The 14,436-nt window shown below is 32.6% G+C and overlaps 1 pseudogene; it reads right to left on the bottom strand.

Moving 5' to 3' along the window:
• Window positions 1-9,843: 9,843 nt before the first annotated feature.
• Window positions 9,844-9,961, bottom strand: LOC145291877 (5S ribosomal RNA; annotated as a pseudogene).
• Between the last annotated feature and the right edge of the window lie 4,475 nt (window positions 9,962-14,436).

The raw sequence follows: 14,436 nt of genomic DNA, 5'->3' as shown, positions 1-14,436 counted from the left end.
AATTGGTTTACAGGTCTATAGCTAAAGTTAGATGCTATATAGCCCTTTGTATTTAGTTAGTGTATAGTTCTTTATATTCAATTTATATTTAGTTAGATTGTTTATAGCTTTTTATAATCAGTTCGATGGAATATATCTCTTTATATTTAGTTATCTATCGTATAGCTTTTTATAAGGGGTTAGATGCTGTATAGCCTTTTATTTTGAGTAAGATGATATATAGCTGTTTATATTTAGTTAGATAGTGTATAGCTCTTAATATTTAATTAGATGATGTATAGCTGTTTATATTTAGTTAGATGGTGTATAGCTCTTTATATATAGTTAGATGATGTATAGCTGCTTATATTTAGTTAGATGGTGTATAGCTCTTTATATATAGTTAGATGATGTATAGCTGCTTATATTTAGTTAGATGGTGTATAGCTGCTTATATTTAGTTAGATGGTGTATAGTTTTTATATTCAGTTAGATGACATAAGTTCTTTATATTCAGTTTAATAGTTTATATCTTTATAATAAGTTGGATGATATATAACTCTTTATATTTAGTTCAATGGTGTTTTCCTTTTTATATTCAGTTATACGGCGTATAGCTCTTTTCATTAAGTTGGATGGTATATAGCTTTTTATACTTAGTTTGATATTGTGCAGCTCTTTATATTCACTTAGATAATGGTCAGTTTCTTTATATTTAGTTGGATGGTGTATTTTACTTTATATTTTGTTAGATGGTGTATAGCTCTTTATATGCAATTAGTGTATTGTTTTTTATACAATTAGGTGGTGTATTGATGTCTATATACAGTAAGATTGTGTATAGTGCTTTATAGTTAGCTAGAGAGTGTATAGTTTTTATATTACATTAAAAGGTGTATAGCTATTTATATTCAGTTAGATGGTGCATATCTCTTTTTTTGTTGTTAAATCGTTTGTAGCTCTTTAATTTTAGTTAGATGGTTTATAGTACATTATAATCAGTTAGATTGTGTATATCTCTTCATATTCATTTAGATAGTATATATGTCATATGTTGATGGTGTAAAGTTGTTTATAGTTTGTTTGATGGTGTATAGCTCTGTATATTCAGGTAGAGTATGCATAGCGCTATATATATTCTATTAGATGGTATATAGCTCTCCATATAAAGGTAGATTATGTATAGCTCTATATAATTCGTTTGATGGTGCATATTCACTTATAATCAGTTAGATAGTGTATAGCTCTTTACATTAAGTTTAACTGTGTATTGTTTTATATTTATTTAGTTAGCTATATATATATAGCTTTTTACATTAATTACATTTATATAGACTAGCAGGACCCGTGGAAATTCACCGGTAGTTAAAATCTTTTAAAACACATCAGTAAGAAATTCCTTATAAAAATGAACGTATGGAAGCAAGTGAAACAAACAAAGAATTTTAGTTTAAACTTCTATTGAAGGTCAATGCGATCGTAACTGATGCTGTTGATATTGTCAGTAAGTGCTGGTGATGATTAAGGCGGTGACAGGGACGCTGATCAGCTGCTTGGAGTGAGAATAGTGGTCACTCAGCAGGTTCTTGGGAGTCAGATTGTGAATTTAAAAAACTGTGTGACATTGTTGACATCGATTTTGTGCAAGTCCTGATGACCCCAAGTTATTTAATATTTCAGGACATTTTGGATTACATGTGTAAGTAATGAATAGGTCACAGAAAACTGCCATTGAATCTTGATAAAGCTGTTGTAGATTCCTAGGACTTCCTGTAAGTGTAGATGGTAGAATAACTGGTACACCAGGATAACCATCTTCATTCCTTGCTAAATGATCCATTAAGCCAGAATATTGAGCAGCTCTTAGTTGACTTTGATGGCTTTTAATGAAGTTAAATAAGCAACTGTCAACTTTTACATATGCGATAGACTTTTCTATTTATTTTGAATTTTATTCAATGAAGATTTGGAAATTCACAAATATTTTTTAAGTCGAATTATTGATATAGATTTCAATTAATGCATCACAACTTCCTGATAATAGAAATAGAACACTTTGAATTTTCTGTACAAAAGTTTTTTTTCCATAAAAACATTGTAATCTGTTATAATATTCAGATTCTTGTGTATTACATGCATAGAAAATGAAGTGTTTCTGTAAATCTTACGAAGTACAGTTAACTTTTGATTTTTCGATAATCAAAATGATGTGAGGTAGGTTATACCTATCAAATTTATTGTCAATGTTATATAGTTAAGTAAGCTGGCTAATTGGCTATAAAGTAAGTTATTCCGAACTTTGATCTAACATTTTAATTAAAAAAAAAAAAGCTTAACATTTTCTTGTATCTTTTTTTTATATTAAGAAAAATGTAAGCATCATGCTGAAATAATAAAAAGCCATTCTTAATAAGGGGAGACGGTTTGACTATTCTAAACCTTCACCTAAATAACGATTTAACGAAAAAAATGTTTAAAATGTTCTTGTATCTTTTTTATAATTTTTGTTAAATAAGAAAAATCAATAAACTTTGATAACACTATTGTAAGAATCATGCTGAAAGCCATTCTTAATATGAGGAGGGGGTTAACTATTCTGAAGCTTCACCTAACAATGTAAAAAAAAAAAATAAGGGAAAATATATGTATGAACAATAAATATTTCTTCAGTTAAATAAAATATACTGTAAATCTTTAAATAAGGAATAAATATTTATTTAAACCATAATTATTGAAACAAAATATTTTACTGCATGAAAAAAACGGTTATGAGGAGAAGGGTTAACTATTTTGAACCTTCACCTAAATAGCGATTTAATGAAAAAAAATTAATGGTCTTGTATCTTTTTTGTATGATTTGTTTTAAAATAAGAAAAAAAAAAAGGTAAATATCCAGATACTCTACTACAGAACACCGACCAAGCTAATTTTTTTTTTTTTTTTTTTATAGGTAATTGAGGTCGCTGACAACGAATCTGATAGTCAAACTTGAGGCAAATTTACCGTTTGCATGGTATTTACCCCTGAACCCACGAACTACTTTCCACCATTTTGCAGCTTCCGTTTATGCTACGCGCATGCACGTTGTAGCATAAATGACGGCTTCACCAAGCAAACTACGTTGGGGGTAGGGGATTTTTTTTTTCCAGGACATAGAATTTTCTAATTTTCAAAAATACATTATAGCACTTTTTGGGTGGAAAATTTAAAATTAGCTGAAAAAGAAATAAAACAAGAAAAGGGAAGCACTCCAAGTTGGAGTAGGGGGGGGTAATTTATCTGTTTTTTTTTTTTACCTGGAACATAGAATTTTCAAATTTTCAAAAAGTAACGCACCGACATTTACCAATTAGAACACCATTTAACATTTTCCGAAGATTTTACTGTGTACATTGGCACGCGCGCCCCAAAATCACATCCGCCCCCCCACCCGCTCGCGCCCCCAATGTACACAGTAAAATCTTCGGAAAATATTAAATGGTGTTCTAATTGGTAAATGTCGGTGCGTTACTTATGGAAAAACGTTTAACTAAACTGCAAAAGCACCTATTAAGCCACATAAGTTCTATAATTGAATCCCCTCCCGCAAAAAAAGAATGAAAAACATAAAGATGTTTGGTGCTTATGTTTTTGTAAACCACATTAAAAACTACGCGAGACAAAAAAAAAAAGTCCCTCAATTTGTTGTACTTTTCTATAACTGTAAGTCATTAAAAAAATGTCAGTCCGTAATTTTTTGATTGGTACGCCATGTGAGAAGGCAGTTTGCTAGGTGAAGCAAGCCGTCGTTCATGCTGCAGCGCACGCGCGTAGCGTAAACGGAAGCTGCAAAATGGTGGAAAGTTATTCGTGGGTTCGGGGGTTAATACCATGCAAACGGTAAATTTGCCCCAAGTTTGACTATCAGATTCGTTGTCAGCGACCTCAATTACCTATAATAAAACAAATTAGAGTGGTCGGTGTTTTGTAGTAGCGTATCTGGATATTTACCAAAAAAAACTTTGATATCGCTATTGTAAGAATCATGCTGAAAGCCATTCTTAATATGGGGAGGGGTGTTAACTATTCTGAAACTTCACCTAACAATGTAATAAAAATAATGGAAAAATTCTTCAGTTAAATAAAATATACTGAAAATCTTTAAATAGGAAATAAATATTTCTTTAAATAAATTAAATCGTAAGTAATGAAACACTGTTTTATTTCATATTAAAAAAAATTGTTGTGCCGGTGGGCATTAGAAGATGAATGCCTGTAAAAGAAGCAAAATAAAATGAACAAATAACTATGTAAACAACGTGAAGCTGTATAAATGTTACAAAATTACTCGATTCGGCATTAAATAACACGAAAAAGGATTGATATGCCGTAAAACAAAAACAAAACAGAACAAGACGTAAAATATGTTTTGACTCTGTATTTGCGAATGGTGACTTTGGTGATTTATTTAATAAAGTCATTCTTGACTTTTGTAACATGTATTTCTAAACATATTTTTTGTTGTGTAAATAAAAAGTAAATAAAAAAAACATAAAGTGGCACAGTAAAAAAAAAAAAAAACGTACTCGTAGCGTTAAATGTAAAAAATATATTTATTACTGAATAAAATAGAATAAGCGTTCATACAATAATAAACAGAAGACATCGTTAAAAATGTAAGTAAAATACTATACTATTTAAACTGTGGAACGATACCTTCTATGCATAATTGCCTTTAAAATAATCCGGAACCATAAATAGACAGTTATTATTATTTATTTTTTTTTTGTTCGGGAACTTTTGGGAAATAAAAGGGGTTACTGATTTTTAACTGATAAAGATTGAACAATAAAGGGAGATAATTCACATTAATTAATGTTTGCGATGATGATGACGCGTTTCATTAATTAATGTTTGCGATGATGATGACGTGACACCGTACGTACAAGCAAATTAATATATAGATGTTTACATTCATTTAAATCGTGTATCGGTCTTTATATTCAATTAGATTGGGTATAGCTCTTTGTATTCAGTTAGATAATAAACAGCTTTTTATATTCAGCAAGATAGTGTATAGTATTTTGTAATCAGTTAGATGGCGTTTAACTCTTTATATTCAATTAGATGATATATAGTTTTTTATTCACTTTTACAGCTGTTTTTTTTCCCGTTTGATGCCTGATAAATTTTTGTATTCAGTTAGATAGTGTGTTGCTCTTTACATATTGTTAGATTGTGTATAACTCTTTATACTGTTAGAGAGTGTATAGTTTTTATATTCAGCTATATGGTGTATTCAACATTTTTATGCAGTTAGATAGTGTATAGCTCTTAATATACACTTATATGGTGTATAACTTTTGATAATCGGTTAGAGTGTGTATAGCCATTTATATACAGTTAGATGGTGTATGTATAGCTTTTATAGTCAGTTAGATGGTTCTATCTCTTAATATAGTTAGAGGGTGTATAGCTTTTATGTATAGTTAGATGGTGTATAGCTCTTTAAATTTAGTTTAATGTTGTATAGCTGAACGATTTTAAGGCGGATCTCTAGATGCTAGTTTGATTTTAGTTGTTAATATACACATATTATAATGTTTTTTTTTTGTAATCTGGGGTACATCGTTTATCAAAGCTTTACCATCGTCTATAAAGAAATATTGCTTTTTATATGCAAAAAATACGAAATTATAAAACTTATTTACTTTCTCTCAGACCACGTATTTAATTCAACGTAACGTGAAAGAACTGTCATTTGATCTTGTCACAGAAATTCGTTTTGCTATTGTTAACCAAATTCTATTTTACCAAGTTAATATTCCTGATACATATTTAGCTTACATTTAATTTTCCCAAATTCCAATCGTCTACTGAAATATCTCGTTTCAACAACATTTTTTACTTTTGAATTTTTCACAATTCAAACCATCTAGATTTCGATTACAACAGCAACAACATCAACAACAGCATTAATAATAATAATAATAATAATAATAATAATAATAATAATAATAATAATAATAATAATAATAATAATAATAATCACCTAAGTGACTTGACGCTGCACACGTGACTAATTCTAACATCAAAGTCACAATCGATATCTTTTAGCATTTGTTGGCACATAGGAAATTTTTTAATCATTTTTTTGTCGCGTTCAAAATGATCGACTTCCAGCGAGGAGAAACAAGTTTGAAAAAAAAAAAAAGAAAAGGTTTTTAATATTGTAATATTTTTTTCATCTTAAATGTATAAAAGAAACGCTCGGATTAGATAAAAAAAACATCGCAAAATGTATAGTCAATTGGTTCAGTAGTTCTTTTCCTTTTTAGATTAAAAGCAATAACAAACATACATTCCCATTTTTCTTTATATAGATATTAATTACAACTGTATTTACATACAGGGTGGAATTATAAAATTGCTAGCCTACAAAAAGACATGATTCCATTTCCGTTTGATGATGACCGGCTTTCTTTTTTGTTGCAGGCCATCTGCTAGTTGGCCAGTTGTGTACAAATCTCAAGAGCGATGGGAACCTTCTACCATGTCTGAAAGTGACATAAATGTTCAACGACCTAGATCGGAGATTCGACGCTCTACAACTCATGCTCTCCACCTATCAAAGTTATGACAATATGACTATTGCCAACACCCTCAAAAAGCAATTCCGAACGTTTCAATGCTTGAGAGCACAGCTCAAATATGTTTCTGGTCACGGTTATGGTCTTTGATGTGGTTTCAAGCGAGGGCCACATCATGCTACCTCACATCTCTGAAGTCGACTTGAAAGTCAGCGCCAGAGTGTACCTGGATGTGCTGAAGAGTGTAGTGATCCCCTGGTGCAATCAGAAAGTTGCTGGTAGACTGTGGGTGTGGCAGCATGACTCGGTACCGGCCCACAAGTCCAAAGAAGCCTAGGCTTAGCCTCAGAACGAGTGCTACGACTTTGTACCTTTCTCTCAATGACTCATTTCCTCCCCTGACCTGAACCCGCTGGACTACTTCGTTTGGTCATACGCCGAGAACATCACCAACATGACCTCCCCACCCCCCCTACAAAGCCATCTTGATCGCCGCTATCCTCCGAGTATTTGCCGAGTATTTGATGAGCTCCCGCCAGCGCTTGTGGAAAAGCATGCTCTCAGTTCCGGACCTGTATCGAGGTGATGAAGGCGGCTACATTGAGTTCATCTCAGCTTTACTACATAATCATGTTACCTGAATTGATTTTTTCAATTAAAGTTTTAAAATAAAGCTGTAGTGTTGTTCTCTTCAGGGCGACAAATTTACCGTTCTACTCTGTACATACTATATTATTTACAATTATAATTCTATACATATTACTGCACAATTTCCATCCTTCCAGACTTTTGATTTTTGTTTTTGAAATTATTGCGAACAAGTTGGCTACATTAGGGTTGATAACGAAGTTGTGATGATTAGGAAAGTCGTCGATCAAGGTTTATCCTGTTTAAAAATGTTGATTGATTTATACAAACATTATAGACTACATATGCACATAAATGTTTCTGACATGCCGCGTTTTAGATACATTATTTCACCAGGGCGTGATGTTGAAGTGAAAGCTTCCTGAACTTAGCTCTCAAGCCTGATGAAGTAATGTCTCTAAAACGAGGCATGGCAGAAACATGTTTGCACATAAGTAACCGATAATGTTTGTTTAAATAAAGAAATAGTAGAACCCCGGGATACAGTGGCTCTGGGATACGATAATATTTGAAAATATACTTGTTGTGAAAATGATGTCCTTATTCTTAATCTTTTTAACAACAAGTATATTTTAAAATATTGTACTGGTGTTTTATTTTCTTCAATTTGATCATCCCGAGGAAGTCTTGAAATAAAGACGAAACGTTGAGGAATATATAACATGGTCTGTCCCTCTTTCATCTTGCCATCTCATCGGAATATTATTTCCTTTACTCTGATCACACACACATATATATATATATATATATATATATATATATATTTATATATATATGTGCATATATATATGTTTATGGTGTTTATATATATATATAAATATATATATATATATTTATATATATATAAACATATATATATATATTTATATATATATAAACATATATATGCTTATATATGTTCATATATATATATATATAAATATATATATATTTAGATATATATAAACACCATAAATATATATATATATATGCACATATATATATATATATTTATATGTTTATATATATATAAATATATATATATTTATATGTTTATATATATATAAATATATATATTTATATGTTTATATATATATAAATATATATATATATATTTATATGTTTATATATATATAAATATATATATATTGATATATTTATATATATATAAACATATAAATATATATATATATTTATATATATATTTATATATATATATATATATATATATACATACATATATGAACTGTGTTTCTCGCTTTATTTCAGATCATAATTTTTTAAATAAATAATTATCATAAAATAATATAATAAATATAACCTCCCCTTTTTTGGGCATTTTCACAAACCTGCAATAAAGCGAGAAACAGTGAAAATGTCAGAAAAAACATAAATGCCTATAACTTTTGAAATATCAAAAAGATTTGAAAAATATTTTGGTAGCTTATCTTCTTCGGAGTACTCTATCAGTGTGTAAAATTAAAATTTTTTATGATTCATATTATTGAAGTTATTAACAAAACGTATGATCTGCAATAAAGCAAGAAACACAGTATATATATATATATATATATATATATATATATATATATATATATATAATAGCTGTGACATTTATTTAAAACTGAATTCATAATATCGAGAAACACTTTAATCTTAAATAAATTGCTTCATCCCCAGCTGTGAACAATCTTGGATTTCTATCTTCGAGATTGAAATCTGTCCAATAACTACGAACACTGTAGACTATTTAAAATATTAATTCAAATTTCCAAGAACCGCCGGCTATTATTGCTGTCCTTTGGCTTACCACAAACTGGTTTTTGGTTTGTCGTCCATCCGAGCGTCTGCTCGACGATTCACACAGCTCGAACACACCTGCCCGCGTTTTCTCATAAGAGAACGTTGCAAGCCGTCCTACGTTGGTTAGTTCGCGTCAGCCGCGTGACAAAAACTAGGTTTCAAAAATTGTCAACATTGTTTACACATAAGAGTCAATAGTTCATATACAGAAAACATCTCCCGAATAGAGCGTTAATATGACACTTGAAAATTGCACATTTCATAAAGTCTCTTAAAGCAACGTGGACTTCAGTGGCAGTTAAAACATTACTTAATCTTCTTACATAAAAACGGGTTCCATCTGGCACGAGGTTTGACTCGGGATGAAGTAGTTATTTCTTCAATATTTTTTTAACCTTTCGCAGGTTGTTAGAGTCTATAGAGACCCCAGCAAATCATGTGATATTTACTATCTTTCAATATTTAATGAGAAAAAATACCCATATTCACTGAATTTAATCATCAGAAATTTATGAATATTCACAAGTATTGATGGCTTGTGATGATTAATTTCAATGAAATTACAGCAAAAAACATACCTTTGGGGTCCGTAGAAACCCCACCGAACTTCTGTGTCCCTACTTTATTTCGATTTCGTTTTAGAGCAATTCTAAAACCTTTTGTTTTTAAAGTTATATTTTTCAGCATAACGCCTCCGTTCAGTCTCGAAAGACAATGGATACTCCCTGTAAAGTTGGTTGCGTGTGTAATTGTGAGTCAAGGGTTGCACAATCCTCCACCAAACCTCCCCTTAATCGATACTATTTGATTCATTGACAATGAGAAATTCAGGAAGACTGAAAACAATGCCGAGATAAGAAAATAGCACATATAGTACCTGGAATTCCTAAATGGTCACCCATTTTAGTACTTACCAGGCTCAACGTTGCTTAACTTCGATGATCTAACGGGAACCGGTGTGTTAACGTGATTATGCCGAATATAATTCAGCATAATCTAATATCAAATAATTGTTTCAGATTATTATTTCTTATGTCATTTATTAATACGTTTTAGGGATAAATTGCGTGCAATTGCAACAATAATATACAATAATATATGTTTTTTCAATATAAAGTCGTTTTACAACATATTGAAGATACAAAAAACATTATGATATATATCATCATCATATCTTATAAATCCAAAGATTATATTGTTAGCATTGGTTTCCACGATATTTTTCTATTTATAATTAGTTCTAGAACGGCATCAGGAAGGACTAGGAGAAACTTGCTAATATCCTAAGTGAAACTGATTTTTGTGGTACGAACTGAATTCGAACTTAGAGAGTTTCAGTTTTCGTCAACTAACTAGTATCGCAACTAAACTCCACACCGTTTTGTATGTCTTAACTGCCCTCTGTAATTGACAAGCTAAACTTCCCTATTTTATTCTCATTATTTTTAGTTACCACAATCAATCTGTTGATTAAACCATGTAAGTAAATGGACCACCTAAACGCCCTTAACAATATGTAGTTTGATATGCAATTATTTACATATCAATCAAATAGCTGCCATAAAAAGATGTTATAAAAAAGATCGAAAGCATGAGGACTTGAGTCGAGTGGTTGGCAGCGAAGAGAACAAGACGAATGTAAAAAGTCGTTCGCGTACTGAAAATTATTTATTTTTTCTAATTAGATTACAAGCTATTTCGTCCGGAAATGTAAAGTTGATGCGACCGTGGATTTTGGAAATATTTCGTCATAAATTGCAATTCGAGTTGTATTTTTGAGACATGACGTCGTCAAATTATGGAGAAGTTTAAATGCCCATTCGAAAGTTGGACTTTGTGAAAATTTGTCCTGAAATTGAGAAATGAAAATACAATTCGGGTCGAACTTTATGAAAATTGACGTTGCCGTGAAATGAAGCGATTAAAATACGATTCGATTCGAACATTTTTGTCGTTGTGAAATTGAGAGATTAAATTACGATTCGGTTCGAACTTTAAAAATTGTCGTCGCCGTAAAATGGAAAGATTAAAATACGATTCGGGTCGGATTTTTGAGATGTGCGCCAAGTTATGGGAATGATTAAGTTTTTTTTTTTTAGAATTGGCGTTGCTGCATAATGAGATCTAACTGTGTCTAGCCCTGTATTGAAAGCTAGCTGTGTCTACTTGTGTGGTGAGGGCTAGCCGTGTAGTGAGAACTAGCTGCATCTAATTGTCTGAAGGGCTAGCTATGACTACGCGTGTAGAATCGGCTAATTTTGTCCAGCAGTGTTTGAAGGTCTAACCCTGTAGTTAGGGTTAGTTGTGCCTGGCAGGGTAGTTATGGATGGTTTTGCCTGCCAGCCCTGGACATATGAGTGCTGATTTGAGAAAATATTTCTGTGAGATGATCTTTACGGATCATGGTAGCGTGTAGTTTTATATGTATTACTTTGCATATCAATGAATTAGCTACTCTAAAAAAGATGTTATAAAAATGCCGACGGCGGTAGGATATGAGTCAAGCAGCGAAGAGAACAAAGCGAATGTAAAAATGTCGTGCGCATGCGGACAGTTATTTTTTTTTCTAATTAGGTTATACAATATTTCATTCATCAGACTTCTAAATGTTGTAAACTAGAAATTAAAAACAAAATATGAGTTTCTCTCTTTAAGTTGGGATAAGATGCCTTGTCGCCACGCGCAGCAAGTAATAAGAGTGCAGAAATGACCTTACTTAAATTTCTAGATAATTTTCTTTTTTTATAGCGTGTAAGGTATTGTTACTGGCAAAAGAAAAAAGCAAAATGGCGATCGCGCCTGATTATATGCTGGCGAGTCTCACGAAGTAACGTTACTTCAAATAAAACAAATGTGTAGAAAAACACTTGTAGATGACTCATTCATGACATTAGTCGGGAGACGCGTAAGACAAACAAAGACGTGTCAGGCGCAAAAATCACAAATTGAAAGTGGCAACGTTGCTTTTTGCATTATTTGCCAATCAGATGTTGTAAACTCGCCAATCTTCTTCGCATTTCACTTGCGAGTTTTCTTCTTATCCAAGTTTTACCATTTAGGATGTCAGTCGACTAATCATGGCGGCTTTCATTTGCTGTTCTATTACAGAATACATGTTAGTCGAGAATTCGATTTCGACAATCATTCCGATAAAAACTGGGTCATTTCGGTAATCTTTTATCTATCAGAAAGTCTTAGAAGGTATGTACCCTTCCTCTTCTTCACCCCTCGTGACGTCACCAAAGTTGGTCGTTCTTGGTTTTCAGTTGATCACTTGATACCTGCTCGAAAAAAGGTTGCCGCTCTGACGAAAGCCGCAGATGTCGATGGGATATGTCAGTCATCGCTGGCGATTCACCTTAAATGACTCGCGCTAGGTACAACGCCAGCTGACCATTTTGTCATCAGAATTTCCTATTCACACGACGAGAAAAACAATTATTCTCTTTCACACAAGATTTTCGCTATCTTTTTAATTTAAATCGATTATTAAAATATTTTTTCACAAAAACCAGATGTTACACTTTAACATCCTATACTAATCTCACATCCTAGGCCTTATCACCCTTATTTGGGGTGGAGTTAGTTCATTGCTAACTGCGCGACCACCCTTACCGGAGAATGCCGAAGGAGCTACGCAGATTATTTTTAGAACGCCGAAGTGTCCATTTTTTAAGGGGGGGGGCTGGCTTGATTTTTCCAACATCTCGACCTTGTGTCACATGTTTCTGAAGTATGAAGGAAGTAAATAGCATTGGTACACACATAACAAATCCATGTATAGATGCACGATGTTTAGCTGAGAACTGTTTAACCAGTTTCGTCATGTTTATGTTTTAAGCTTTATTTTCACAACGAAACCAGCATGCATTCTTCAGAAGAATTTCCATAGCTCTTCAATACCACACCCATTGCTATGGATCTTGCATCAATCAATACCTGTATCGCTTCGTTGTTCACGCACCATTTTCATCTGATGAGTTCAGCCGGGCGTACTAGTTCAGCTATCATTCTCTTGAGCACACCGCTTAAAATGAGAAAAGGTAGATGCTTAAAATTTTCGGCGAATGAATAAAGGAAGAACAAAAGTGTACACATAAATAGACGTATACTTAAAGCTTTGTCCTGAAACTAACCAAATTGCCAGTCAGTCATCTTTAATTTAGATTTAATGATAAACATCAATGTGAAAGGGTTGAAAATGATCGGTGAATGGTCAAAGTTTGATTAACTAAGAGGAAAACTGAAGATAACCATATTGTAGTCATCAGGAAAGCAGTTCTATAGTAAAGTGGTCAACAAATTGGAAGTTATTTGAAAGACACTTTTTTCCAATGGAAGTTCACCTTGGTTTTTGATACTCAGAGAAAGAAAAGAAATTTACTTATTCTGATTGAAGCTAGAGAAAGTCCCTTTGTAGCAGAGCTGCTGACATTGGGTTAGCAGCCGTAGCAGCAGCCATATGCAAATGACCTAGCTAGTGTACGATGTGACGTACCAGCGAAGGGAAAGAAAAAGCAGAGATAAAAACAAACGCGTGGACGAAGAAAGTTGTTCAGAGAAGCATGTATTCAAGACATGTTTTAGACGTAGAGGATTCGAGACGAGTCCGAAGCACGAGAGCGGGAAAGAACGTGTTCGAGACACGAGCCTTCGAAGAAGTGGGATTTGAGATCTTTTCGAGACGCGTGGATGGTGTTAGAGAAGAGACGAAAAGTCACATGCACGAGAAAAGTAGAACTGAACTGTTTTAATATTCAGAAAAAATGCGTTGTTGGAAATACCAAATATAAAGGCCTTTTTTTAAAAAAAGTGAGTCGAATTTTTCCTGTCTCTGATCCTTGCGACGGAGTCTACAACGTGTTGGGTCCGTTAAAAGGTAACGACACCATTAAAAAAACGTGTACAACGTCACACTTTGTGTGGATATTTTATAGAGATAATAAGAGATTGGAGATCAGTCGAGAGAATCGTTTCCAAACAACTTACTATAAGAATCACAAACTGAGAACGAACTTTATAACTTGTCAGACAAGAAAGAAAGAAACCGTTCTATCTTTTATAAAGCTGCGTTAAATGTATTATTTCTTGTCGACAACCTGACTATATAACGTTTTCGGAATTTAGATTGAACAGAAGACTTAACCGGAAGTTTGTCAGTAGATATTTTGATGGACGGTTGAATATTTTATAAGGGTGTTAGTAGACAGAATACGTAAACATTACAATACTACGTAATCATGTTGATACACTGGTTCTCGTTAGATCATCGAAGTTAAGCAACGTTAATCTTGGCTGTACAAGATGGGTAACAATTTGAGAATAACAGGCGTCGCATGTGGGAGGACAGCAGAACATCCCAGTAAAATAATGCAAAAAAACCCCCAAAACAACCCCCCCCCCAAAAAAAAACTGACGACGGTAAGATAATTTCCGATTCGGACTGTGGGTCGCCTTT

This window comes from Euprymna scolopes, chromosome 12 (assembly GCF_053919585.1).
Source record: "Euprymna scolopes isolate OS-2025 chromosome 12, ASM5391958v1, whole genome shotgun sequence".
Lineage (NCBI taxonomy): Eukaryota > Metazoa > Mollusca > Cephalopoda > Sepiida > Sepiolidae > Euprymna > Euprymna scolopes.
Note: the sequence above shows the minus strand (reverse complement) of the source record. Positions and strands in the feature narration are given on the sequence as shown.